At 32.9% G+C, this 27,592-nt stretch overlaps 1 long non-coding RNA gene across 1 annotated transcript; it reads left to right on the plus strand.

Annotated features, from left to right (window-relative positions):
* The first annotated feature begins 16,806 nt into the window (after nt 1-16,806).
* Nucleotides 16,807-27,281, plus strand: LOC145789777 (uncharacterized). The gene is made up of 6 exons (XR_014328091.1): nt 16,807-17,147; nt 22,859-22,919; nt 26,494-26,539; nt 26,641-26,664; nt 26,749-26,826; nt 26,927-27,281. It is a non-coding gene; the product is annotated as an uncharacterized LOC145789777 (long non-coding RNA).
* Nucleotides 27,282-27,592: the final 311 nt, after the last annotated feature.

The following is a 27,592-nucleotide window of genomic DNA, read 5'->3' on the forward strand; positions in this document are numbered from 1 at the left end:
TGGATGATGCTTGGTTTACTTTGATTAGGAAGATTACTTTTGAAGATCTGGAGGATGAGGGCATCCTACAAAGGGCTTGGGAAGGTCTTATTCCCAACCGTATTTTGATTTATTGCTTGTAAATGCCCTTATTCTTTGCTCTTCACCTTGATTTTTTCTGCAGTGGCTTGCAAATTACTTGCTTAAAATTTTCCTTTTACTAGAGAACATGAGATTGATGATGAAATTAGAACTCCAATTAGAAACCACATGAAGTTCCCGGATGATGGACAAATTAAGAAGAGACAAGCATTAGAGCTACTCTCGAGCAAAAGGAAAGTTCTGCAGAAGGAAAGAACTCTGGCCTCAACAGATGCTTCCAGAAAGAGAACTCTTGGAAAGGTACAGAAATGGGTAGATTTGTCTTCAATTACCACAGTGAATGATTCTTCAAAGAACAGTGTGAGAAAATTGACTAGATCCAATTACTCAAAGAAACAGAAAGTGGGGAATACAACTAGAAAGCCTCTGAACAACGCTGACTCTACAAAAGTAAGTCAGTCATTCATTGATGGAAACAGGTTTTCCTTGGGGAATAGTGTGTACAACTTGATCAGAATTATTGAAAGAAACAGAAATTTTTTATTTTTTTATTTTTGGTAAAAGCATTTAAATATCCAAGTGTGCTGATTGGTGAATTTCAGATTTATTTTTTATTTTTTTTTATTTTTGGTAAGAGCATTTAAATATCCAAGTGTGCGGATTGGTGAATTTTAGATTTTTTTTTAATTTTTTTTTATTTTAATGATTGGGGTGAATTTTATAACTTAAATATGCTTTTTATGAACAAGTGCAGTGTAATTGTTCTCTGTAAAATATAGAATTTGATGGTTTTATCAACTTTTATTCTTATTTTTTGGTATGATGTGTTTTGTGGTTTTGGGCAAATTGGAATGTGAATGGAATGTAAATAATCAGAGCATATTTTATATTAATTAAATTAAGAAATAAAGTAAAAAAAGATGACGTTTTTGTTCAAAACACCACTATATCCTGTGACGTCATCAATCATATTTGGCAGAATTATTTAAGGAGGTTTAATAGTATACCGGCGTTTATGAAAACGTCACTATAAGTATCAGTGACGTTTGTAAAACGCCTTATACCTATAGCGACGGCCGTATTAGCAACGTAATGTAAAAACGTTGGTATATCCTTTGACGGCGTTTTCATCACTTATGGCAGCGTTTTTGAAACGCCGGTAAAGACAATATTTCCTGCAGTGAATTTAATTAAACATTTAGCTACTTTGATAAAGATGCTTTAAGATTCTTATGTATTTTGTCGACATGAGTGGGCTATAGTGTCAAGGAGTGAGAGAAAGATATGGATAGAAAATGTCTTCGAGATGAAGAGACAATAACATCAGTGCGATGTGAGGTTTATGGAGATGATGATCACGGAAGTGGTAGCAGTAGCGGCACAAAGGGATTGCTTTGTGTGCTTGTCCTGTGCATAACTATAGTGAATTTAATGTGGTCATAAAATATCAATAATAAAATATTAGAAATGAAAAGTACCTTTCCATCTGTTTCTCAATAATAAATGGCACATTTTTAAATGAAAAGTTATAATTTTTTTTTTTAACTGTACCAAATAATCCGTTGTGAATGCTCTTCTATAGTGTGATCTCAATTTTAGCAAATATTGTTTTGGGCCTAATTTTTGATGAACGTTTACAAATTATTTGTAAAATTGTTGCATTTTGAAAAATTAGAAAGAAAATTAAATGTGATAATGATATTATTTTACATGGTCTCAACTAATAAAAAATTACGAAAGTTATTAGATGGACAAAACTTATCTCCCACTAATCTAACTATAATAATATAACCCCTAACGTAAAATAAAACCGTTTATTAATTAATGATATCGTAATATCATATCACTATTACACCTAATAAATTATTTATTCTTAGAATTGGTGTGCTAGGGAGTTTAGTTCATTCTCCATTATGATTTGTCAACTTGAGTAATGGTAGTGATGACATCATCATCTACTTAGTTGGGTTGGGGTTTGTTTTTGAGTTGCTTCAGTATCCTCCTGTCCAGCTAATTGACTTTGAGTGATTCTTTTAATTATTATTTATTGTTTATCCAGGCTAGGAGTGTGGCCTTTGATATATTGTGTATATGTTTATTTTATTTTATTGCAATTTCAATTTTGTTTTGGCATAATTATTATTATTATTATTATTATTTTGCATAAAGGCAATTTAATTTTACTGTCATGAGATAGTAAAAATTTACTATCCTAACACAATGATATACTTTTGCAATTTTCTAGCCCCCAATTTGGGAAATTGAAATTAAGTACTATAAATCCTTCTACTTTTGATCATTTTTTTTTTCACCTAATTTGAGTTTATTTTTGTTTGAAAATATAGTAAAATTTCATTAATTGTCTATGGACAGAGATATTTTATTGTTCGAAGATATCAAATACAATTAAATTCTTTATTTTTTTTTCCTTCAAAATTTTATATTGAACACAAGTCTTCTTTAAAAGTTTTCGACAGAAGGATTTCAAAAGTATAACTTTCTTTTACAAAAGAACATTTAAAAGGTAATAACAAAATTTGAAAACAAATTTAACTACTAAGAGTGTTTTGGTAATCTAACTGTTTTGTAACACAACTTCTATTTCCACACACCATTTATTCTCTATCAACACACTTAATGAAATTTTTTTTATTACATTTTTGTCCTGAAATGAAATTACCAAAATATTCCTTTCTCCTTCGATCAAAACCCTAACCCTCAATCAAAACTCTAGCCACTACCTACTACCAGTAGCCATCGATAACAATTGAAAATAAAGAAGATAAGTGTGGTTGGAGTTGTAGAACCAATTATTTGTGAAATATTTTAGAAGTCTAAGAAAATATTATGGAGTCTGTTTTATATTTTACGTAATATGTCTTTGTAATTCTATATACCGTCTGCCAAACACTGTTTTGGATTATCACATGGAAGAATTGGTAATTAATAAGCATAAAAAGGGAGCATGGGATGTGGTATTGACTGTTGGCAATGTGAAGAAATCACATGGACATTTGTTAGTTCAGAAAAAGGAAAAGCACCTTGTTTCTTGATAAAACAGTGTAGATAACTTTTCTTTAGTGACCTACTGGCATGCTTAAGGTAAGTAGAAAGAAACATGCAACTTAATTTAGTAAATTAGTGCCAACGAGGTGGTTACTGGTTAGGGTTAGAGTTTGGAAGATGAAGAAGATAAGGGTGTACAAACATTTTTTATTAAATGGGTATATTTGGAATGTGAGGTGTGTGGATTGAGATAAATACCTAAAAATCAAATTACTAAGTGAGTGGAGTGAAAAAAGATGTGCATAGAGACAATGTAGTGTGTAGAAATAGAATTTCTCCATTTTTTGTCCTTCTCAAAACAAATCTCCCGATCTTATCCTTCTGCCATAAAAATCTCAACAAAATGCTTAAACCCTCCCTGGCATCCATTTAATTTGTGGCCTCACCTGATGTAGAACTCTACGTAGATTTAAGAATTATAGGATTTTGGAATGCTTTGCCATTTGTATATAGAAAAACATTATATGGTCAATTCAGGTTAGTTTTAGGTAAATTTGCCATTCATACCTGCAGTTAATCATTATCGCCTCTATAAATAATTTATATGTTTTTCTAGCTCAAACTTGTCCCAACATTTTTTCAACGCGAACCAACTCATTTATTAATGAATTGAGAGATGTACAAACTTTTAGGTCTATACGATTACCTATTTACTTATGCTTTTTTTTTTTTTGAACGGCGAAAAAGAAGATCTTTATTGATGAAACATACAAAGTATGACAAAACATCAATAAAGAGGAGCTTGAAGCTAGCACAAGCAACAAGCTCCAGTTGGCAAGAAGCCAACAAGAAGACAGAACAGCTATGAACAAGCCAAAAAAGAAAAGAGCAGAAAGAAATACAGCAGCAGCCAAGAAGAAATCCAAAGTACAGCAGCCAAGATGAAGATCCAAAAAACACAGCAGCAGCTCGGAACTGATATGATCAAGTAGAGCTGATCCAAAAATACAGAAATGATCCAACCCAGCAGCAGAAATTGCAGAATTACAGAATTGCACTAAGAATCTGAATAAAACAGAACCAGCAGAACCAGTTCCGAATAGACATTTACTTGATTGCACTAAGAATCTGAATTACCTATTTACTTATGCTTTGAATAGACATTTAAAAAGAAGAAGAAAAATGAAGAAAAATTAAAAATTAAACTTATATTTCGTTCATATTTATCTCTTTTTTTTTTCTTTCCCTATTTATACTCAGATCTATGACTAAAACACAGTTTTAGGTGGTATTTGATAAAACTGAAAATTAAATATTGAAAACTAAATATTAAATTTTTAAGCTGAAAAGTTGTTTGATAAAAATTTAAGTGATGAAGTAAAAATAAGTTGTTTGATATGCATAAGATGAAATTCAAAATTTATTCTTTTCAAATAGTATATTTCAATTTTTATATTATATGGTGGTGGTAGTTGTGGTGGTGATGGTATGATGGTGGTGATAGTAGTGGTGGTAGTGGTAGCGGTAGCAGTGACAGTGGCATGGTGGTGGTGCTAGGTTGATTGTGGTGGTGGTGGTGGCGGTGGCGGTGACAGCGACAGTGGTGGCATGATAGTGTTGGTGGTGGTAGTCGTCGTTGTAGTGATGATATTAAAATGATGATAGTACTTTTGACAAAAATGACAATAGTGATAAAGATGGTTGTAGTAGTGGGGGTAACAGCGACGATGGTGGTGGCGACGACATGACAGTATTGGTGGTGGTAGGGGTGGTGAGCGATGGTGGTGGTGGCGGCGACGGTGGTAGCAGTAGTGCTTGTGAGTTTATAGCAATGTATATTGATACTTATATTTAGTATTTATAAATTCAATCACAATTAAGTAAGTTTCATATGACTTAAAATTTCTTAAGTTTTAGTTTACATTTTAAAAGACACTTAAATTTTTAAATGATAATTAAATTTTTTAAGTGATATCAATTATGATTATCAAATGAGTTTAATTGATTATCATGTAATATATTTAGTTTGAAGTATTGAATCATATTATCAAACACCCCTCAGTGTTATTCTTAATTATTAGCAAGAAACACTTGATTGCTTATGATACAAAACAAAAATGTAAAGCCACGATATTTTGACCAATATAATCATCAACCCTTTTTGTTCTTACATCCATTCCATAATAAAAGTTAATATAAAATAAGGACATAAATTAAAAAATACTGACTTTTATAACCAAACACCTCTCATTCTCCTTGAACTTCTCCAAAAGGTTACAAGTTTACATTACAATAATATTGTTTCAAATTACAACTAATGACACCTCCAGTTCAAAGAGCTAAAGAGAGAAATACAACTAAATGCCTTAATGGCTTTCATCTTTTTAAGAACAGGGTCTTGACTACACAAAAATAGAGTATTATCCGGACAAATTTGCTCAAAAACTATATCACATATGGCACATCAAAAGAGTGTCCATGCTCCACAAAAGAAATATCCCCATCTTGTACTCAATGGGTTAGTGTTCCTTCCTCTTGACCTGAAATGTTAATTTTGGTAAGAATGAGCAATGTTGTCTAGAAGAAATATATTTAAAAAGGTATATAAACATTTGATATAAATATGATCATACCACAATCCATTATTTCTTACCATTACGAAAGAACAAACACATCAATGAGTTTTTATTCAAAACAATTATACATATATAATTTCCAAAATGTTCTCACATTTTTCATCCTCACATGGATGGGCAAGTAGGCACCTCATACTTTCTACATTTATCTTCCTCACACGTGGACACCTCAGAACATTTTTCACATTTATCTTCCTCACACGATCGGGGCCTGTGGGTGCCTAATTTTTCTCGCGCGAGTACCAAATACAATACACAACATATCATGTAGTTCTCAATGACTTTTATCACTTCACATCACAATAAATTTCTAGAATACATCTCGTTGCATCATTTTCTAACATATCATCAAGGCATCAACTCCACTTCATCATAAACATTATTTTTGAACCCAAAAATCATACACTAGGGTTTGTAAAATTTGGGATTTTGTTCATATCCCTTATTAATCAATGAGTCATCAAGCCAATACCCATTCTTACCAAAACATTAAAAATAATTCAAGAGGTTTGAGTGAAACCCCACTTTTAAAACATTGCACCCTTCCTCATCAAAATCATTTATCTTATACATCATTATGTTTAAGGAAATATTATATATTCACATCAAAATATATATATATATACAAAGCAAAAGGTATTCCTACCTCAAGGAAGAAAGAGATGGGTTGAAGACACAAATGTTGATGGTAATGAAAACACAATGCACTTACACCCAAATATAGCTCTCGACATGCTCTAGCTTTTATCCTCAAGAACTATAAGTAGATTTTGCCTCTAGGTAGATGAAACCCAAGCTTGAAGCTCTTAACAATGGTGAAAAATAAGAAAGAGGGACGGTGAGAGAGAAAGAAAGAGTGAGCAAAAGGAGAGAGAGTGCTTCTATTTATAGTGGAGAGATAAAATGAATAATGGGGCCCAAGAATACATAAAATATTAAGTCAGAATCCCAAAAGTAGGGCCCGAAAACATGGTTGGAAGTATTTGGGCTTTGTGGCAGGTGTCGACACCGTGAAGAGGGGTGTCAACCCTCGCATATACAGTAGTGAAAAGAGATATTCAAAACAGATAGGGTGTCGCCCTCGGATTGCCAAAATTTCAACCCCCAAAAATAGGAAGCACCAATTGGAATTCCATCTTGACAGTGTGAACATCTAGAGAGGGTGGTGTCGATCCTAAAAAGCAGAATGTAGCCATGAGAAATTTAGTGATGCTGGTGTCGATCGCAGATTGTTCCAGTGTTAACACCCTAAAACAAAATGATGAAGGAGAAAGGAACGGAAGCAATTGTTGACACCCAGAAACATAGTATTGATATCCAAATTAGATTCTCAAAGCTTCAAAACACCTTTCGACAAGTCCAAGTGCGAATTCACATCCTAATCACATATAGATTCGAATTTCCTATCCAACAAACAGCAAGCTAAGGGATTTCAATAGCTAAAATGATGGAATTAAATATATTCTAAAGGCATTATAATTCACAAGTGTCACAAAATATATGATCAAGTCTTCTCCAATAATTTGGGTATTATCAATTTAAGGTACTTCTTGTGTTTGGATTATACATTGAGTAGGGATTTGAAAATGGTCTCAAATCTAGGACATGGGGATACTGCTGTGAGTTCTCATGGAGGCTCATCGGGAGTTTTTTTCGATAATTCGAACCCTTCAAATTATAGGGTTCGTCAAGCATATCATCCATGTAAAAAAATCAAGTTGATTAGACATTCGTAGGCCCATGATCAGGTCCTAATTGTATTTAAAAATTATAAAAACTATTTTAACTATTTATTTTTTAGAAAACAAATTACGTTGTTTGGTTCCAATTTTTTAACTCAAATTTTTTGGAAATTAAGTTTTTTTATTTTTAGTGAATTTTTTTAATATTTTAAACAATTTTTTTACTTTTTAGATAAACGAAGATGTACCTAGCAAGGAAAAAAATTGTTAAAAAAAATGTTTTGAAAAGTCAATAAATACACAAGAATATGAGAATGTATTGAATTTTTTTAATTTTTTGGTATTTGGTGAATTTTTAAAGATTTTTTTTACACGTATTATACTTTTTAAGTGTGTTTAAGGTGCATCTAAAAATTTAAAAAATTGCTTCTTATATTAAAAACAATTCAGTGAAAACAAAAAGTACAAAAAACAAAAAAAAAACTCAAATTTTTGAAAAGTGGATTCAAAATTCTGAAATTGGCGTTGGCCAATTTCCTTTCAGCCTCGACAGCTTTAGTTGCTGCCTTAGTTTTTTGTTCGACACCTTGTTGCTATGATTTTTTCTAATTGGTTTTTGATTGTGCCCTCGACTTTATTGAGCTAGAAAAGGTAGCCCGATGCCTCCTGGTTTTTCTTTGTCAGGTTCTTCTTCATCAACTTGGCCTTGATAGCGTATGAGTGGACATGTTGAATGGACTGTAAGAAAGCAAGTAAATTGGCAAAATTTTGTTATGTATGGAAATTAAGTACAAAGGAAAGAGTTAGAAGGGTTACCAAGACTAAGTATTCATTGTAGTCATCACGAGAGCAAAGTGCTTGTATTCATTGTATTCACTTATGGCATCCATGTCGGCAGGCAAGAGTAGGCCTATGGTTAGTGCAGTGGCAACCTTGAGGTCTCTCTTTGCGCTGTCTCTGACTTTGAGAAGCCTTTTACCAAATCTATCTCGGGAAACCAGGCGTCCTTAAGGAGAACGTCCGCACTTTCCACGGTTTTGCTTACGTAGTACACTATATTTTGTTCTCATTCTTCTTCTCGAATGACCACTGCACTAACAGCATGATCTGAGACTGCCAGATACAAAAACCGCTCTTCTCTTGGAATTGAGGCTGACAAAAAGGATGGGGAAGTTAGGTACTTCTTCAATTGGCTAGGGCGACTTCACAAGCTTCTGTCCACAAAAAATCTGTAGTTTTCTTAACTAGAAGAATGGTCTTCACTTGTTAGAACTTTGGCTCATGAATCGTTTCAAGGCTGCTGTTTTTCCTGTCAAGATTTGAACCTCCTTTGTTGTCGTTAGGCTTTTCAGATCAAGTGTGGCTTTGATCTAATCTGGGCTTGCTTCAATCCCAGGTCTCGTTACCAGGTACCTTAGGAACTTGCTAGATCCTACCCTAAAAGCACACTTGGAGGCATTAAGTTGAAACTAATAAGCCTTCAAAATGTCAAATACCTCTTTGAGGTCGACCAAGTGATCTAAGGATTCTTTACTTTTTATGACCATGTCGTCAATGTATACCTTAGTAGCACCAATTGTGGCCCGACCATTAACAGTAGTACCCCTGACTAGGGAGGCAACGCAGTCCAAGAGAACCCCAAAGCCGAGTAATAGGTCAAGAAGGGATAATCACCGAGGATCACATAAATGCAATGAGCAATATCAAGTTGATACTAGGTGTCCATGGCAATCTGACAAAAAATACATGGAATTTACCATACCGATTAGCCAAATCCTCCCAAAAAATCAAACATCGTACCTATTTCAAATGGTCGACCAAAATCTCTAAACCACCTGACAAGCGAAAGAGAGATCAAAGGTGTGACTATCACCAAGACTACACCTTGAAGGACCATTTTATAATGATTCTGGTTTAGACCTGACCCATTTATTGTTTTGTATCCAGGATTATTTGTCTTGATGGTTGTTCATGTCCTTGTTCATCTTATCCCTTGTTGAATTGGGTTGTGTGAGTATTGTGGTTGCGTTTGAAATAGGTTGGGAGTTTATTTTACAAAGGAGTCTTTGCCTAGAATTTTGCTTATTCGCTTGAGCGAAGCTTCTTGCGCTCGAGCAGTCTTTTACAGTCTGGAAAATTACTAAGAGTTTGATATTTGCACTCAAGCGATGCTTCTTGCACTCGAGCAAACTTTTACAGGTCTGAACTACTAGGAGGGGTGCATTGTGTGCTCGAGCGGCATCTTCATTTGTGTGGTCGCTCAAGCGACCATTTTTGCGCTCGAGCGTTCTGCATGTATATTAGTCCAGAAGCACACTTTTTGAGTCATTTTCTGACCTCTCTCTCTCTCTCTCTAAACATTCCAGAACCTATATCTCCTTTCTTTCTCTCTAGAAACCATCTCTAGAACCTCAAGTACACCTTGATCCGTTGATTTCTACACAATTGTCTTTTCAAAAAAAGGGTAGAGCTTGCCTAGAGCTTCCTTTTGATCGGAGCAAAGTTGATTTCGACTTCATCAAAGGTTCCTCTCTCTTCCTTTTTTTTCACCCTATGTGGAAAACCATTTTCAAGTGTTGATGATGTACCTCCACCAAGGCCGTAGCTTAGGAGGACTTGGAGGCAAAAGCTTCCTTTTTGTTATTGTTGTAATTATTTTTGTACAAACCTAGGGCTTAAACTATATTGAGTTAAAACTCACTTTTGTTGTAACCAAACATTGTCTTGGAAGTTTGTAGCCATTAGGGCATTTAATTATCTGTTTAACTTTTCTTTCATATCATTAATTTATGGCACATGCTATAGATTCATGGTTAGAACTTATGAATGTATAATTGCATGTGCTATATTTTGTAACAATTGAATCATATGAATGGAAGGACACTATATTTAGAGCTGTATTATTATTCAATTATTGTCATGAGATGAATTAAGGTTATTATTTCAGGGCGTTACAACTTGGTATCAGAGTTACTGGGTTTGAATACTTTGGGATCACGGGATGTGGTTTTTACTGCAATGGGTTATCTCGCTAGTTAAAATTAGAAATAACCTATTATGCTATGTGATAACATGCTTATGTGACTAAGTGGGTATGCAATTGAATTTCTAAGATATTGATTGGGTCTACGAGTTTCTAGAAGTCTTGTTAGAAGAGCATGTGATCATAGCTATTTCTAACTAGAACTCTAAGAATGTCGCAGGACGATCATTATCTAGAAAGAAAATTTGTATGTGTTTATGTGACTACGTGCTTATGTGGAGTGAATTAATTATTGTCTACCGCATTAAGACGCGAGTGAGTTAGCTTCGGCACATTTGTAAATGTGCTAATCTCTTGTGTTACCTTCATTAGGATGTCAGGACGTAGACGTAGTGGTGGCAGGTGTAGCAGGCCTAGACGACAGAAGGTGTCGTTACCGGATGATATTCCGGTACAGGAGGAAAGGATTGGTCAGGCCAATGTGACTGAACTAATTGGTCAGCAGGCCATAGGTGCTTTAGCTTGTGAGATGACTAGAGCGTTACGAGAATCCATGGACATTCTCAGAGCTGAGAATCAAGTCTAGGCCCATGTTGAGACAGGGCCATTTTTTCTAAAATAGAAGTTCTTTCAGGCTAATCTGGATGAGTTTTTGGGGAATCCGAAGGAGCCACTGAAGGTGGATAAGTGGTAAGAGCAGATGGTGAAAACGTTCGAGAAGCTTGGCATCGAGGACAATGGGTTGAGAGTGACCTTGGCATCCTTCCAATTGAAGGGAGATGCGGGTCAGTGGTGGAAGTACATGCATATGCGCATTAGGGTGACTTGGGAGACCTTTGTCAACGCCTTCCAAGACAAGTTTTTGCCTCCTATTGCTAGGGAAAAATTGAGAGAGCAGCTTCTAAAGCTTAAGCAGCTTAACACACCGTTGTATTAAGTTCGAGAACCGGTTGAGGACCGGGCTTCTTTTCAAAGTGGCTAGATCCATGACGCCTTGAGGAGGTGGTGGCTCATCTTGAGATCGTGGTTTAATTGGAGAAGGAGAGGATGAGGGGCTTCAAGCAGAGAAGTCAAAAGGTTCAAGGAGAGACTCGGGACAACAAGAGGCAAAGGGATTTCACCCCACAGCAGTCCCAGGGAGCACAATCTAGATCCACTTTTCCAGTACTAAGTTTGGGTTCTAGGAGAGGTGGCTAGGATGAGATCACTTGTTTCAAGTGTGGCCAGTTGGGCCACAAGTCTTTAATTTGTCCGCAGAGAGGAGGAGGATAACAGTCTGTACCGTCTGCAGCTCGTTCTTAAAACCAGAGTTAGGGGAAAGGGCAACCACCTACCTGTTATCAGTGTGGGCAGTCAGGACACGTGAGGAGGTTTTGCCCTCTGTCGAATGGCACATCTAGTATGTCTAGATTGAGGCAAACTCAGAGCCATCAACCTACACCATCAGCTCACACCTTAATGGCCAACCAAGAAGCTTCTTCAGCTTAATCAGTGTACCAGACTTATGCTCTGAAGGGTGAGCAGGTAGAATAGAGACTTACAGGGCGTATGTATGCTGTTACCATGCCAGATTTATTGCCAGCACCTTCAGTAGTGAGAGGTAACTTATTGTTGTGTAATTCTATTACTAATGCGTTGATTAATACAGGTGCATTGCATTCTTTGATTTCGTCTGCATTGGCATTGGCATTGGGGTTAGAAGTGGCTCAGTTAACGTCTCCACTCAGAGTAGAGTCACCTGTTGGTGGCGAGGTTATGTTGGACTAGGGGTGTCGGGGTTGTGAGATAGAGGTAGCCGATCGTCGACTTCCTTTTTCTTTTAAGTTGATTAATATGTTGAGTTTTGATGTCATTTAGGCATGGATTGGTTGTCATCCTATCGGACCATTATAGACTGTTACCGTCAGAGAGTTACGGTGTGCACCTTGAGTGGTGATTGTTTTTATTTTCTGGGGGACCGAGTTGATAGAGCCTTGTTGCCAGTGTATGATCTACATGGTTAGGGCAAGCTTAGTCTCATTCTTGCTACTTTCTTGGGTGTTGAGAGTGATGTGGTCTGAGTAGAGTTGCCGATGGTAGTTTATGAATACTCGAAAGTCTTTCTCGAGGATCTTACTTGTTTACCGTCTCACCGTGAGATCGAGTTCTCTATTGATTTAGTGCCTGGTATGACACTGATTTCCATGGCACCGTATAGATTTACACCCGCCGAGTTGAGTGAGTTGAAGATTCAACTCCAAGAATTACTAGATAAAGGTTTTACCTTCCCTAGTACTTTACCTTGGGGAGCATGACTCTCTTTGCCAAGAAGAAGGATAGCACATTGCGACTTTGTAATAATTACAAAAAGCTTAATCGGGTAACTGTTAAGAAAAAGTACCTTTTGCCTCGTATAGATGACTTGTTTGACCAGTTAAAGGGGTCTTGTAGTTTTTTTAAGATAGACTTGAGATTGGGTTATCACCAGTTGAGAGTGAAGGATGAGGATATTTAGAAAATGGCATTCCATACGCGGTATGACCATTATGAGTTTTTAGTGATGCCTTTTGGGTTAACCAATGCACCAGCCATGTTCATAGATTTGATGAATCGGATCTTTTGTGAGTTACTAGACCATTTTTTGGTTGTCTTCATTGACGACATTTTAATCTACTCACCCTTTGAGGATGAACATGAGGAACACTTGTGGATTGTATTTGAGTTTCTTAGAACCCACAAGTTGTATGCTAAGTTCAGAAAGTGTGAGTTCTGGCTAAAGGAGGTGAAGTTCTTAGGCCATGTGATATGTGGGGATGGGGTGACTGTAGACCCTTCTAAGATAGTGGCAGTGCAAGATTGGAAACAACCTTAGAATGCCTTTGAGATCTAGAGTTTTTTGGGATTAGTTACGTATTATTGTCATTTTGTGAAGGATTTCTCTAGATTGGTCTCACCTTTGACTAGACAGATGAAGAATGGAATCAAGTTTGTGTGAAGTGAGACTTGCGAAAAGTCATTTCAAGAACTTAAAGGTTTGGGTTGTGTTTTGGTGCAAGAGGGGAAGGTAGTAGCACGGTCGTTGAAAACACACGAGAGAAACTATCTTGCCCACGACTTAGAACTAACAACAGTGATTTTTGCATTGAAAATCTGGAGACATTATCTTTATGGTGAGAGGTTTAAGGTATTCTATGATCACAAGAGTTTAAAGTATTTGTTTTCACAGAAGGATTTAAATCTAAGACAAAAGAGGTGGATAGAGTTTATGGAAGATTATGATTTTAAGTTGCATTATCATTTGGGAAAAGCCAATGTAATGGTCGACTTCTTGAGTAGGAAGTCCATTAGCAGTGTAGCTAGTATTGCCATCTGGGAATGAGAGATGTTGGGTACTATTGGTGAGTTTGACTTGCATCTTGGCGAGTACGTTAAGTCTACAACCTTGTTTACTATAGTTAACAACCTACACTCGTGAGCCGAGTTATAGAAACACAACGAGGTGATCACAAGGTAGAGTCTATCTGAGAGAAGATATCTAGTAGGAAGGTAGCGAAGGGCTTGAACGTGTATTTTGACTTGAGTGTTAGATATCTTAACTATCTTTTTGTGTCGAAGTCTTGTAGAGAGGAGGTACTTGGAGAGTTTCACCATTCATACCTTGCAGTACACCCGAGAGGCACAAAGGTGTACCATGACCTTAGTGGCCAATTTTGGTGGAGGGGGATGAAGAGAGACGTAGCCTTATTTGTATCGAAGTGCCTTACTTGTCAGCAAGTGAAGGTTGAGCATCCGAGCCCAGCGGGTTTGTTGCAACCCTTGCCTACAGCCTAGTGGAAATGGGAGCATACCATAATTGGTTTTGTTATGGGTCTTTCAAGGACTTAATGAGGTAATGATGTCGTATGGGTGATAGTCGACTAGTTAACTAAGTCAGCGCATTTTGTACCTATGTGCAAGAGTGACTCAGCAGATTATATTGTCGACCTTTATGTTAGGGACATAGTTTGACTTCATGGGGTCCTTGTTATTATTGTTTCGGATAGAGATCCTCGTTTCACGACTCAGTTGTGACAGAGCCTATAGAATGCCTTGGGCATTAAGTTGATTTTCAGCACTGCTTATCATCCTCAAACTGACAGGCAGTCAGAGCGTACCATTCAGATCCTAGAAGATATGCTTCGGGGTTGTGTTCTTGACTTTAAGGGGTTGTGGGAGAGACACTTGTCTTTAGTAGAGTTTGCCTACAACAATATCTTCCAAGTGAGTATTGGCATGGCACCGTTTGAGGCCTTGTATAGCCGACCATGCAGATCTCTCGTATATTTGGCCGAGATGGGTGATGCACCTATCCTAGGTGGTGAGTTAGTCTGGGAAACAATGGAAAAGGTTGCATTTATCCGTAAGTGGTTGGTTTCGATTCAGAGTCATCAAAAGAGTTATGCCGACCGTAGGAGAAGACCGTTATCATTTGAGGTAGGAGATCATGTCTTCTTGAAAATATCACCAAGACAGGGTTTGATAAGGTTTGGGAAGAGCAGGAAGTTGTTGCCTAGATTTATTGGGCCTTTTGAAATCATTGAACGTGTTGTAGAGGTAGCTTATCGTTTGGCCTTGCCGTCACAACTTTTTGGGGTTCACAACGTGTTTCATATTTGTATGCTCCAGAAGCATAAGCCAGATCCGTCACATGTGTTGGATTAGACTGAGTTAGATGAGGATGCCTTGTATGAGGAGAGATTGGTTAGAGTCTTAGATACACGGGACTAAGTCTTGCGAGGCAAGACAATTCCATTGGTAAAAGTGTCATGGCGACACCACGGGGTTGAAGGTGGAAGTCTGTGAGAAGTATGTAGACCTTTTTGTTAATATTTAAAAATTTGGATGGAAAATCTTGTTGTGTGAATTAAATGTAAATAATGTATATATTTTGAAAAAAGTGAATTGTATATTCGGTATTGAAAGCTTTGTTTATCATTGTTATGAGAATGAATGACCGGTGGATGAGTCATAGTTATGAGTTCAACTTGTTATTATTGGGGTAATTGATTTTAACATGGTGTTGATGCTTGATTTAAAAATTTGAGAACGAAATTCCTTAAGGGGGGAGGGGGGGATGTTATAACGATTCTAGTTTGGACCCAACCCGTTTATTGTTTTGGATCCGGGATTATTTGTCTTGACGGTTGTTTATGTCCTTGTTTATCTTATCCCTTGTTGAATTGGGTTGTGTGAGTATTGTGGTTGCGTTTGAAATAGGTTGGGCACTACTACAAAAACAGATAAAGATCACATTTTTTTTGTGTGATGTATGTTATTTAATCACACGTTTTAAGTTTTATTAAAGTGTGATCTTTGGGAGTGTGATTAAAAGGGGTCATTTTTAATCACATCTTTTAAGTGTGATTAATAACATTTAGATCATACCTTTTAAGTGTAATTAAAAATATTTAGATCACACTTTTTAAGTGTGATTAATAGTATTTAGATCACACCTTTTAAGTACCTTTTAAGTGTGATTAATAACATTTAGATGTGAAAAAAAAAAATATATTACACTCACTAGTTTCTCATTTGCAAGATTCAAACCATCAACCCTCCCACACCATAAATCTTATACAAGACACTCTTTCCACTACACCTCTATAACACCATATGATTATATATGCAATATATATTATTTATATAGTACATAGACCCGCATTAATATAAAAGTATATATATAAAGATAATTATTTTTTATTGAACATAATTTATGTAAAAATTAATTATTTACTAGAAAAAAAAGAGACCACTTTTGGCGACTAAACATAATTTTAGTCGCCAATTCTATACTTTTGGCTACTAATTATTTTTTAGTCGTTAAAAAATTTAATTCTCAGGCTAAAATTACTACTTTTGGCGACTAAACTTCTTTTTAGTCGCCAAAAAGTCTCACTTTTGGCTACTAAACATCTTTTTAGTCTCCCAATGCCTCAGTTTTGGCTAATAAATTTTTTTTAGTCGCCAAAAAATCTTATTTTTGGCTACTAAAATTTTTTTAGTCGGTAAAAGCTTCACTTTTGGCGACCAAACATCTTTTTAGTCACCTAATACCTCACTTTTGGCTACTAATTTTTTTTTTAATAGCCAAAAAGCCTTACTTTTGGCTACTAAAATTTTTTTAATCGGTAAAAGCCATATATGAGCAACCAAATAGATTTTTAGTCGCCAAAACCTATACTTTTGGCTACTAAATTTTTTTAGTCGCCAAAAATCTTTACTTTTGGCTACTAATGCTTTTTTAGTCGCCAAAACATATGCTTTCAGCTACCAAATGTGCTTTTTTAGTCGTCAAAGATACTTTTTCTTGTAGTGGAATGTGATTAAATATATATATATATCTATATAATAAGGGAGCTCTGTTTTTCAAATCAGATGGGACATTTGTCCATTTGTCCAAATTTTGACCATTAGATTCATTTAATCTGAGGGTCAAAAACAACTCCCTCTCATCTCTTTCAACACACACTCTCTCAACACACACCCCCTCTCTCTCACAGATACGCCTCTCCTCTCTTTGTGTTTTCAAATTTTGAACACACTCTCTCTCTCTCTCTCTCTCTCTCTCTCTCTCTCTCTCTCTCTCTACCTCCATTGGAGCCATTCCCGTGCTTCCCTGTCGAAACCCAACCCAACCCTTGCCGTGCTTTCCGGTCTTCATCTTCTCTCTGCCGTCAACGGGGGTTCGTCACTGCCGGAACCCGACCGAAGTCTGCCCCCGGCCAGAGCATCACCGTCACTGTATGTATTTGTGTGTATAATATATATAATTTGCATTTTGGATGTATATATATGTATACATATATATACATAGTTTGAAATGTTGAACATGGTTAATCTGAAATGTTTGGGTCTGAAATGTTTGATATGGAAATGTTTGATATGGTTAATTTGTGTTGAACATAATTTTGATTTATGAAATGGGTTTGATTTATGAAATGGGTTTGAAATGGGTTTGATGATTTATATTGAACATGTATGTATTTGTGTGTATTATATATATCATATATGTAATGGGTTTGAAATGGGTTTGATATGTTTGAAATGTTTAATCTGATTAAACAATGTTTGATATATGTAATGGGTTTGATGATATGTAATCTAATTAATGGGTTTGTAATCTGATTAAACAATGTTTAAACAATTTGTATGTAATGGGTTTGTAATATGATTAAACAATTTGTTTGTAATCTGATATATGTAATCTGATTAAACAATTATGTATTTGTGTTTCATATGTTTGAAATGTTTGATGTTGAGCATGTAATGGGTTTGAAATGTTTGATATGGTTAATTTGATTAAAAATGTTTGATATGGTGGGTTTGATATGTTTGAAAATGGGTTTGTATAATGGGTTTGTATGTATTTGTGTGTATTATATATATCATATATGTAATCAGATATGTTTGATATGTTTTATATGTTGATATGGGTTTGATATGTTTGAAATGTTTGATATGGTGGGTTTGATATGTTTGAAATGTTTAATCTGATTAAGCAATCACAGTCCCCGGTTACCCCTCTCTCTCTCTCTCTCTCAGAATTGAACTAGGACTTGAACATATTTCTAATTATTTTCATCATTTCTCACACCTCACAAGGTCATGTCATGTTTCCCCTCTCTACCAATCCGTATTTCTGCCACAGCAAAATGACTCCATTGTTGCCTATCACTAAAGTTGGAAAATGACTCCATTGTTTCCCCTCTCTACAAATTATTATTTATTTATAAATATCCAATATTATTTATGGTTTGCTGTAATGAGCTAATTCAAATTATTATTATTTATTTTTAAATATCCAATATTATTTATTATTTATTTATTTACAAATTATAGATCTACAACCAGTCTTTTCTCCCCATAACTCAACTCTCAGTTGGAAACAATATGCTTTGCTAACAAAATGGGACAATGTAAGTTGAAGATGGGTTTAATGAAGTTTCCCACGAAGGCATTTGAGACTCAAAATTCAAATGCATCACTGTATTTGTGTGTATATATATGTATGTAATGGGTTTGAAATGTTTGATATGGTTAATTTGAAATGTTTGATGTTGAACATAGTTTTGATTTATGAAACGGGTTTGATTATTTAATGGGTTTGATTTATGAAATGGGTTTGATGATTTATGTTGAACATGTATGTATTTGTGTGTATTATATATATCATTATATATATAATTTGCATTTTGGATGTATATAGATGTATATATATGTATGTAATGGGTTTGAAATGTTTGATGTGGTTAATTTGATATGTTTGATGTTGAACATAGTTTTGATTTATGAAATGGGTTTGATTATTTAATGGGTTTGATTTATGAAATGGGTTTGAAATGGGTTTGATGATTTATGTTGAACATGTATGTATTTGTGTGTATTATATATATCATGATATATATAATTTGCATTTTGGATGTATATAGATGTGTATATATGCATGTAATGGGTTTGAAATGTTTGATATGGTTAATTTGAAATGTTTGATGTTGAACATAGTTTTGATTTATGAAATGGGTTTGATTATTTAATGGGTTTGATTTATGAAATGGTGAAATGGGTTTGATGATTTATGTTGAACATGTATATATTTGTGTGTATTATTTATATCAATATATATATAATTTGCATTTTGGATGTATATAGATGTATATGTGTATATATATATAGATGTATGTAATGGGTTTGAAATGTTTGATATGGTTAATCTGATATGGTTAATTTGAAATGTTTGATGTTGAACATGGTTTTGATTAAACCAAACAAGGCCATCAAAATATATAATATACTTATAAGTTTCAGTGAATCTCACATTATAATAGTAGTCATTGTTTGGCTCCCCAGGTCCCCTATTTTGAGAGAGTATATTATAATAGTAGTCATTGAGACAGTAAGGAGGGTGATGGAAAGGATTAGATTTTGTTTATTTACTGTTCTGCAGATTTTGGCAGAAACGCTGTAATTGAGGGATGGGTTTAGGGTAGTAATGAGACACTGTTTGGCTCATTGATTGAGCGTTTTATTTATTTTGTTTTGTTTTACTTTTTTGAAAAGATGTGTTGAAGTGTTTATTTATTTATTTTTTTAATTTCTTAATAGTGTAATAGGGAAAAAAAAAATACACAAATATAAAGGGTTACAAATGAGACTTGCATCCCTATAATTTTTTACTTACACCTCATAACAGAATCACTTATATCTCATATGTCTGTATTTTTTTTTTCGGCTTCACTGTTAAGTAATTCCCCCATTTTTTAAATATATGTACTATATGTAAATTATGATATTTATAAAATTAATGATTATAAATGTCATAATTGAATTCTTTTAATGTTGTAACTAAAAAAAAATTGAGTCATAATCAAATATTACATAAGACATACATAATCAAACTAATATTATAATTAATATCACAGTAAATTTAATTTAATTATAACTAATACCAAAATAGGTTATACGTAAACATTACAAACATCGTAATTGGTGCATATGGTACATACCACAAGAGTGATGTGTATAGTAGAATTTTCCTAAAGTATTTGGTAAAGTTTAATTATTGGATAACCAACTAGGTTTAGCTTAGCTGACCACTATTATTTTCCTAAAGGCTTAATTCCTAGGGGAAGGTAATGTATTCAACTCTCTTTAGGGAAGTTGAATTAAGGAAATAAACACTTGGTGCTTTACTGTGTACTGTGATTTCTGCTTTACTTTGATTGTGCTTTCATTTGTATCCATTGATTTCTGCTTTATTTATATGCATTTTGATCCCAATCTGATATGGTTTTATGTTTGATTTCTCACATGGTTTTATGTATCTGCCACATCCAATTGTGGGAAATTATTTTTAATATTTATAAAATTATTTTTCCAACATCTATAGTCCTAGGGGTGTGGATAAACATCTACATAGAAATTATTTATGTATCTGCCACATCTATAGTGGCAGATAAACATCTATTGTGGAAACATCATCCAATGGGTTTGATTCTTTAATGGGAAATGGGTGTTGATTTTCTATGGTTTTGAAAAGCTTTTGATTGATAAAATCATTGGAGCGAAGACTTAAGTGGGTCTTTCTGAGTAGAGAATTCTAATTTTACATAACGAAACAGAGGGTGTTTTTTTTAAAAAAAAAAATTGGAAATTGGAAGAAGAAAAGAAACATACATTTTTTGTGTTGGATAGGTTTATTTTTTGTGGGTTGAGAAAAGAATGGGTTGGTTTTTTGTATTAATTTTTGACTTTTTAGCTAATGTTTCAAATTTAACCAATATAGATAGGAGTTAAATTAATCTTTTATTTTTATTTTTATTTTTATATATGATTATGGACGTATATATCTCTCTATATATATATGGATGTATGTATAATATTGAAAAGCCATGTCTAAGAAAGCCATGTCTAACAAAACCTGTGCCAATTAATTAACAAAACTGAAGTGGGTTTCTACTTTCTAGGCAACCAAACAAAGGGTTTTTTTTTTTTTTTTAATAAAAAAAAATGGAAAATGGGAAGAAGAAAATAAACATACCTTCCTCTGCCTCTTAGGGCATGTTTTTTGTGTTGAATGGGTTTATTTTTTGTATTAGTTTTTTACTTTTTATCTAATGTTTCGAATTTAACCAATATAGATAGGAGTTAAATTATTCTTTGTTTTTTTTTCTTTTCTCCTTGAATGACACTTAGGGCATGTTTGATTAGCAGTATTAGTGGTACTATTTTATTAACCTGTTAATCAAATAAGGCCTTAGTTTGAGTTTTAATTATTGCATAAAACACATGTTTATTAGTTTGTATAGCATTTTGATAACATTCGAATTTATTAGTTTGTATAGCATTTTGATAACAATTGAATTTTAGTAGTTTGTAAAATTAATCTATTAGGAGTTAAATTAATCTATTATTAGTTTGAGTTTTATTAATTTTATTACGAGTTAAATTAAATTTTTTTTTTCCTTTTCTCCTTCAAGGACACTTAGGGCATGTTTGATTAATAGTATTAATGGTACTATTTTATTAACCTGTTAATCAAAGTGGTACTATTTTTATGAAATTATTTGTTGGCTTTTTGACTTTATGAAACAAAATTTGCTGTCTAAATATCTCAAAATAGAATGACTATGGAGGATCAATAGATGTATTCCATTCCACTGCATTATTTTCTGTGAGTTGGAGAGGCATTTGAGTGCGACAAGATGAAAAAAGAAGAAGAGAGAATGTGATAGGCATTTCTCATGTGTAGATATATTACCTTTCTTGGTAAAAAGTGTCATTGTCCACATGAAATCACTATAATATTTTGGGCACCAAAAAATGCCATCACACATGAGAAATGTGTTTGGGGCTTCAAGAATATATTTTTTTCATTTGTGTGTAAGTGGCTTCTTATTTTGTCATGGTGGCTGACCACAATCACTCTTCAAAATAGGCAATGGCTTTTTTAATTTTAATTTTAATTTTTATTAAACTAATTTGAAATTGATTATTTTATTGTGTACATTTTTATTTGCATAAGGCTTGGTTTGGTTTACTCATCTGAGATGGTCCTAGAACAATTTGTGATCAATGTAACTTTTGATATAGTGGTCTTCCTACGATTTTTTTGATATACTATTCAGGGCTATATTTGTTTGGGTATGCTACATAATACATAATTTCTCTTAAAAGTTTTATGAAAAATCATCTAGCCTTTGTTGGTTGATTGATTGATCCTAAACATTTTTGGTTGTTTGATCACAACTTTGAGACACTTTTCACAAAACATTTTTATGGTTGTTAACATTTTTGCAACACATAGATTGTAATATAAGAATTTTATTAGATAGTGCATTCAGGCACAGGCATAAAGCAGCTATTTATTAGTTTGTATAGCATTTTGATAACATTCGAATAGTTTAGTTTGTATAGATTTTGATAACATTTTAATTTGATTTACAAATAATGGGGAAAATGGAAAACTGAGTTTTGATTTTTCTTTAGTATTTATATTTCTATCTTTGGATACAAGTCTACAATTGTATTTTATGTATGTATGGCTTTTTAAATAGAGAGAATGAGCTGATTTTATGTGTTAGTTTTTGGCTTTTTAGCTAACATTTTTGGCTTTTCCTATTCGTAAACAAATTTAACCAAAATAGATAGGAGTTAAATTAATCTTTTTTTTTTGGTTTTTTCTTTTCTCCTTGAATGACACTTAGGGCATGTTTGATTAGTAGTAATAGTGGTACTATTTTATTAATCAAAGGTACTACCTGTTTATTAGTTTGTATAGCATTTTGATAACATTCAATTTTGATTTACAAATAACCTCTACGATTTATTAAATGTCATTAATTAGTAGCTAACAATTGGCCAAATGGAAATCTGAACTTTGATTTTTATATTTCTATCTTTGGATATCTTTAATAATCTTCAATAATCTTTTGTTTCAACAATATTGACAACAGGTTTGAAGCATTGAGTCTGAAGCATTGTGGACTTCCTTAAGACCTTTCATATCCAAACAAGGTAAATTAATCTTTTATTTTTATTTTTATACATATGATTATGGATGTATATATATCTATACATATGATTCCAATATGTATGTATATATGATTCCAAACCCCAAACCCCAAACCCCCTCTTTATGTATGATTCCAGTATGTATATATATATTGAGAAGCCATGTCTAAGAAAGCCATGTCTAACAAAACCTGTGCCAATTAATTAACAAACTAAAGTGGGTTTCTGCTTTCTAGGAAACCAAACAGAGAGCGTTTTTTTTTTTTTTAATAAACAAAATGAAAAATTGGAAGAAGAAAATAAACATACCTTCCTCTGCCTCTTAGGGCATGTTTTTTGTGTTGAATGGGTTTATTTTTTGTATTAATTTTTGACTTTTTATCTAATGTTTCAAATTTAACCAATATAGATAGGAGTTAAATTAATCTTTGTTTGTTTTTTTTTTTTTTTTTCTTTTCTTTTCTCCTTGAATAGGGCATGTTTGATTGGTAGTGTTAGTGGTACTATTTTATTAACCTGTTAATCAAACAAGGCCTTAGTTTGAGTTTTATTTTGTTTGTAACATTCGAATTTATTAGTTTGTAACATTCGATAACATTTGAATTTTATTAGTTTGTAAAATTAATCTATTTGGACTTAAATTAATCTATTATTAGTTTGAATTTTATTATAACATTAATTTTATTAGTATGGAAATCTAAACCACATTTCGTATTTTTCTATTTCAACGAAAAGGCCCTTATAGAATTCATGAGTTAATTTTTTAAATTCATACTGTGGTATCGTACTGTTTGATTTCTTAAATTCATACTTTGGTTTGAATTTGTGGTATTATATACTGTTCAAGCTTTAATAAATCCGAAATTTTTGTGTCAAATAGTTTTAGGGGATTAATCAATAAATCGGACAGTTTTTGGCCAATAAAGGGTTGTTTTTGGCCAATAATGGCCTCCATATGTATTTGTGTTTCTAAGGATTTTGAAAATATTCTATCTTATTTGGTAATAAACCTAGGGATTAATCACTACATTTTTATTTTTTATTTTAAAAACAGTTTGGTTTGTATACACTGTATTGGTTTCATGTCTTAGATGTGTTCCAGTTTTTACCTTTTCTATAAGATGTGTTCCAGGTCTTAGATAGCATCAGTCGGATCTCAAGTTCTAAAATTAATTAGCTTCGTTATAGGAATTCACCCAATTTTGATTTCAGTCTGATTGTGTTTGGAAGTGCCATTAAGACTTATGGTAAATATAACATATCTTTTGGAATTGGCTTTATTTATTGTTGTTCATGGTTAAGACGTTTTTCTATGCTAAACATAAGATATGTTTGGGGATTTATATGGTTTCAATGCCTAAAGCAGTGTATCATAACTTTGGCAGAAATTGAGGAAGCACAAAATAAATTAAGGTTATGGAAGAAAAAAAAAATTAAGTAAACCAATTTATTTTTTATCTTTTCCGCTTCTGTTTTGTATTTTCTCACAAACATGAAACAATCTTGGAAAGTCAATTCTTATATCTTTTAAGGTTATTTTCTTATGTACAGTGAAATATTTCATTACCATATCTATCTTCTGTGAAAAAAAAGTTAGCTTAGGTATATCTTGGAGACATTTTAGTTGTTGACCACCTGGTGGATGAATTATTTATTGGCTTTTTGACTTTAGCGGTTGACTTTAGTCGTTCACTTTGTCCACTTTAGGTGCAGAAGTATATATTTTCACCCTTTGCTAATACATATATGTCTACTCATTTGCACCCTTTGCTAAGAAAAATGGTAACATTCATTAATATTTTCTTTTGCTGTTGTTTGGAGTCAAATTGTGTTTCCAACAGATTGATTTATTTTTTATTAATTTAATGTTTGGAGTGAAATTATTATTTTAAAACTACATAGATGTGCAAAGCTTTTGTTATTTGTTAATTTTAATAAATAGATTTTTGGATAATAGATTCTTGACAAAGAGACAAAAGTCCCATCAAGATTTACACCGTGCCTTTTGTTATCTATGTGATTCTTGGATAAATTGTTTTGATAAATTGTGATTTTTGATAAATTGTTTATCTATGTAGATGTGCAACTCATTTTGATAAATTGTTTAATTTTAGTAAAATTTGGTGGCGGAAAATGATTGGTAGGTTATTAGTTTCTATGTGATTTTATCTATGTGATTTTTGATAAATTGTTTATCTAATTGATTTTTTATTAATTTCTTGAATGAGCTCAATACAATTCAGTAGAGCTTAAGGCATCGATATGTTTGATTCCTAACAATAATGTAGGAGCCATGTATCTATTGATTGCTTCGTTCGGTTTGACTTGGTGAATTAAAATATGCTATGTATTTAATATTTATTTAGTTAAGTTCACTTTTGTATTACAGGTTTTGACAATACTAAGCTGCATCAACCTCTAAAATTTCCAGCCATTTGTTATATTTATATAGATTTACGGTCTAAATGTGTTGAGATATAGTGGGATTTAATTTTATGATAATTTGTTTCAAATATAATGTGTTCAATATGTTCCGAATAATAAGTCTCAAATATATAATGATAAAGTGTTTCAAATATAATTTTAAGTTCCGAGTTATCCTCTACTGTCTATAACTTGCTGTTGAGTGGATGGAGCTTTCAACTTTGCTAAATAAACTTACAGTAGGCTTTGATAGTCAAATATGCTGATTTTTTGATTTTTTTTGGTCCTTACTTTGTTGGTTTTTGGATTTTCTGGGTGTTTGTTTATTGAAAAAAATAGAGTTTGACTTTATTTTTGAAATTGTGAGATTGGGGTGGTTGAGTTTGACTTTATTAAATTACAGAGGATAATTTCATAGCTTCTGAATTGTGAGATTGAGTTTGCCCACTTCAGGTGCAATAATATATATTTGTTGACTTTACTACTACACATGTTTCTACTCATATGCACCCTTTGCCAAGTTGGGATGATGTGGCATCTTGGACAATTTTAATATTTATTAATTTGTAAGAAAAATAGTAAGATTCATTACTATTTTCTTTTGATGTTGTTTGGATTCAGATTGTGTTATCAATACCTGAAAATGTTTGGAGTTAGATTATTATTTTCAAACTGTGGATTTATTGCAAATCTTTTGTTATTTGTTAATTTCAATAAATACATTCTTGGAAACACAACTCTTTTTGGTGGCAAAAAATGATTGTTGGGTTATTAGTTTGTCATATGTGTGATTTTTTTTTTCCAGTGTGATTTTTTATTAATTCCTTGAATGATATATTTTATCATATGAATTATCTATGGATTTCAAAATGATTGATGATTTTTTATTAGTTTGTCATATGAATTAACTTTATAAATTTTGCAGTTCCATTTAAACCTCTTTTAGTTCAATTAAATTCAACAAAGCTTAAGCCATCGATAGGTTTGATTCCATTTAAGTATCGATTGATTGCTTCATTTGGTTTCACTTGGTGAATTAAAATAACTTTTGTATTTACATAAGTTATGTATTCCAAAACCTTTACAGGTTAACTTTTTTATTATGTATTACTGGATTAATATGTATTTACTGAAGTCAACTTTTGTATTACAGGTTTTGGCAATATTAAGCTGGAATGACCTCTAACATTATGGATAATGTAAGTTGTCTTTTTTAAAAAAACTGGTACATAGATTTTAAAAAAACTTTTGTATTATAGGTTCTGATTATAAAATAAAAAAATTTCCTCATTTTTTACAGCTAGATGGAGACTTACAACGAACTGTAATATTCGTTCCCTTTACTCATCGTCTTATAAAATTTCATTTTGTGTACATATCAGCTACTTATTTGTTTTTGTATGTATAGGTTCAGTTTCTTCAACAAAGAAATGTTGGTGTAGTGATTCGTGATGAGCATGATTTCAATGCCGTTCATATTTCTAATGTTAGCCCAAAAATCACTTTCTTATCATTTTTTTTTTATTTATTTATATTTTTTTTTCCTATACTTTGGTTATTTCTTATACTTTGGTTATTTTTTAAAGGTAATGGAAAAGGAAAATACAAAGGCAATGTCGAAAGGAAAAGAAAAGGTGTCTTATGCTTCCAAGGGCAAGGGAAAGGAAAATGCATGTCCAGCGGTATAGTTCTTAATGGTTTTTGTAAAGTGTTTTTTTTTTTTTTTTAAATTGTTAGTTTTCATATGTTTGTATTTTAAGCCACAATTGTAGAGTGTTTTTGAAAATGCATGTCCAATTATTTATTTTGTATTTTTATCTTTTAAACTGTGCACTTTTTTAAGTGTCTCCTGTATATATGTGTAAATCTGCACCACTTTTCAATTTTGAAATAAGAGATAAAGAGAGGAGAGAGAAAATGGGCAATTTTTGAGTTTTTTTTTTTTTTTTCCAGCTATGTGAATGGGGATACCTTATGAAGTTCATAAGTTGGCTGAACATTTGTTTGTTTGTATAACAAAACCATACAATTTATTATATAGATTATAAATGACAATTTTGAGTTATGTCATTTTTTTTTTTTTTTGTTATGACCAATTTTCTTCTTTAGTAATGACTTTATTTTAGTTATGCCTGGCATGTTGTTTGATTTTGATTTTTTTGATTTTTATATATAGTTATAACTCAAAAAGTATGAAATTATGCTATTTTTTCTTTAGTTATAATGTGCATACGGCACACACCATTTATAGT

The sequence above is a fragment of the Camellia sinensis genome, chromosome 1, assembly GCF_055761805.1.
Source record: "Camellia sinensis isolate YWXY chromosome 1, ASM5576180v1, whole genome shotgun sequence".
Classification (NCBI taxonomy): Eukaryota; Viridiplantae; Streptophyta; class Magnoliopsida; order Ericales; family Theaceae; genus Camellia; species Camellia sinensis.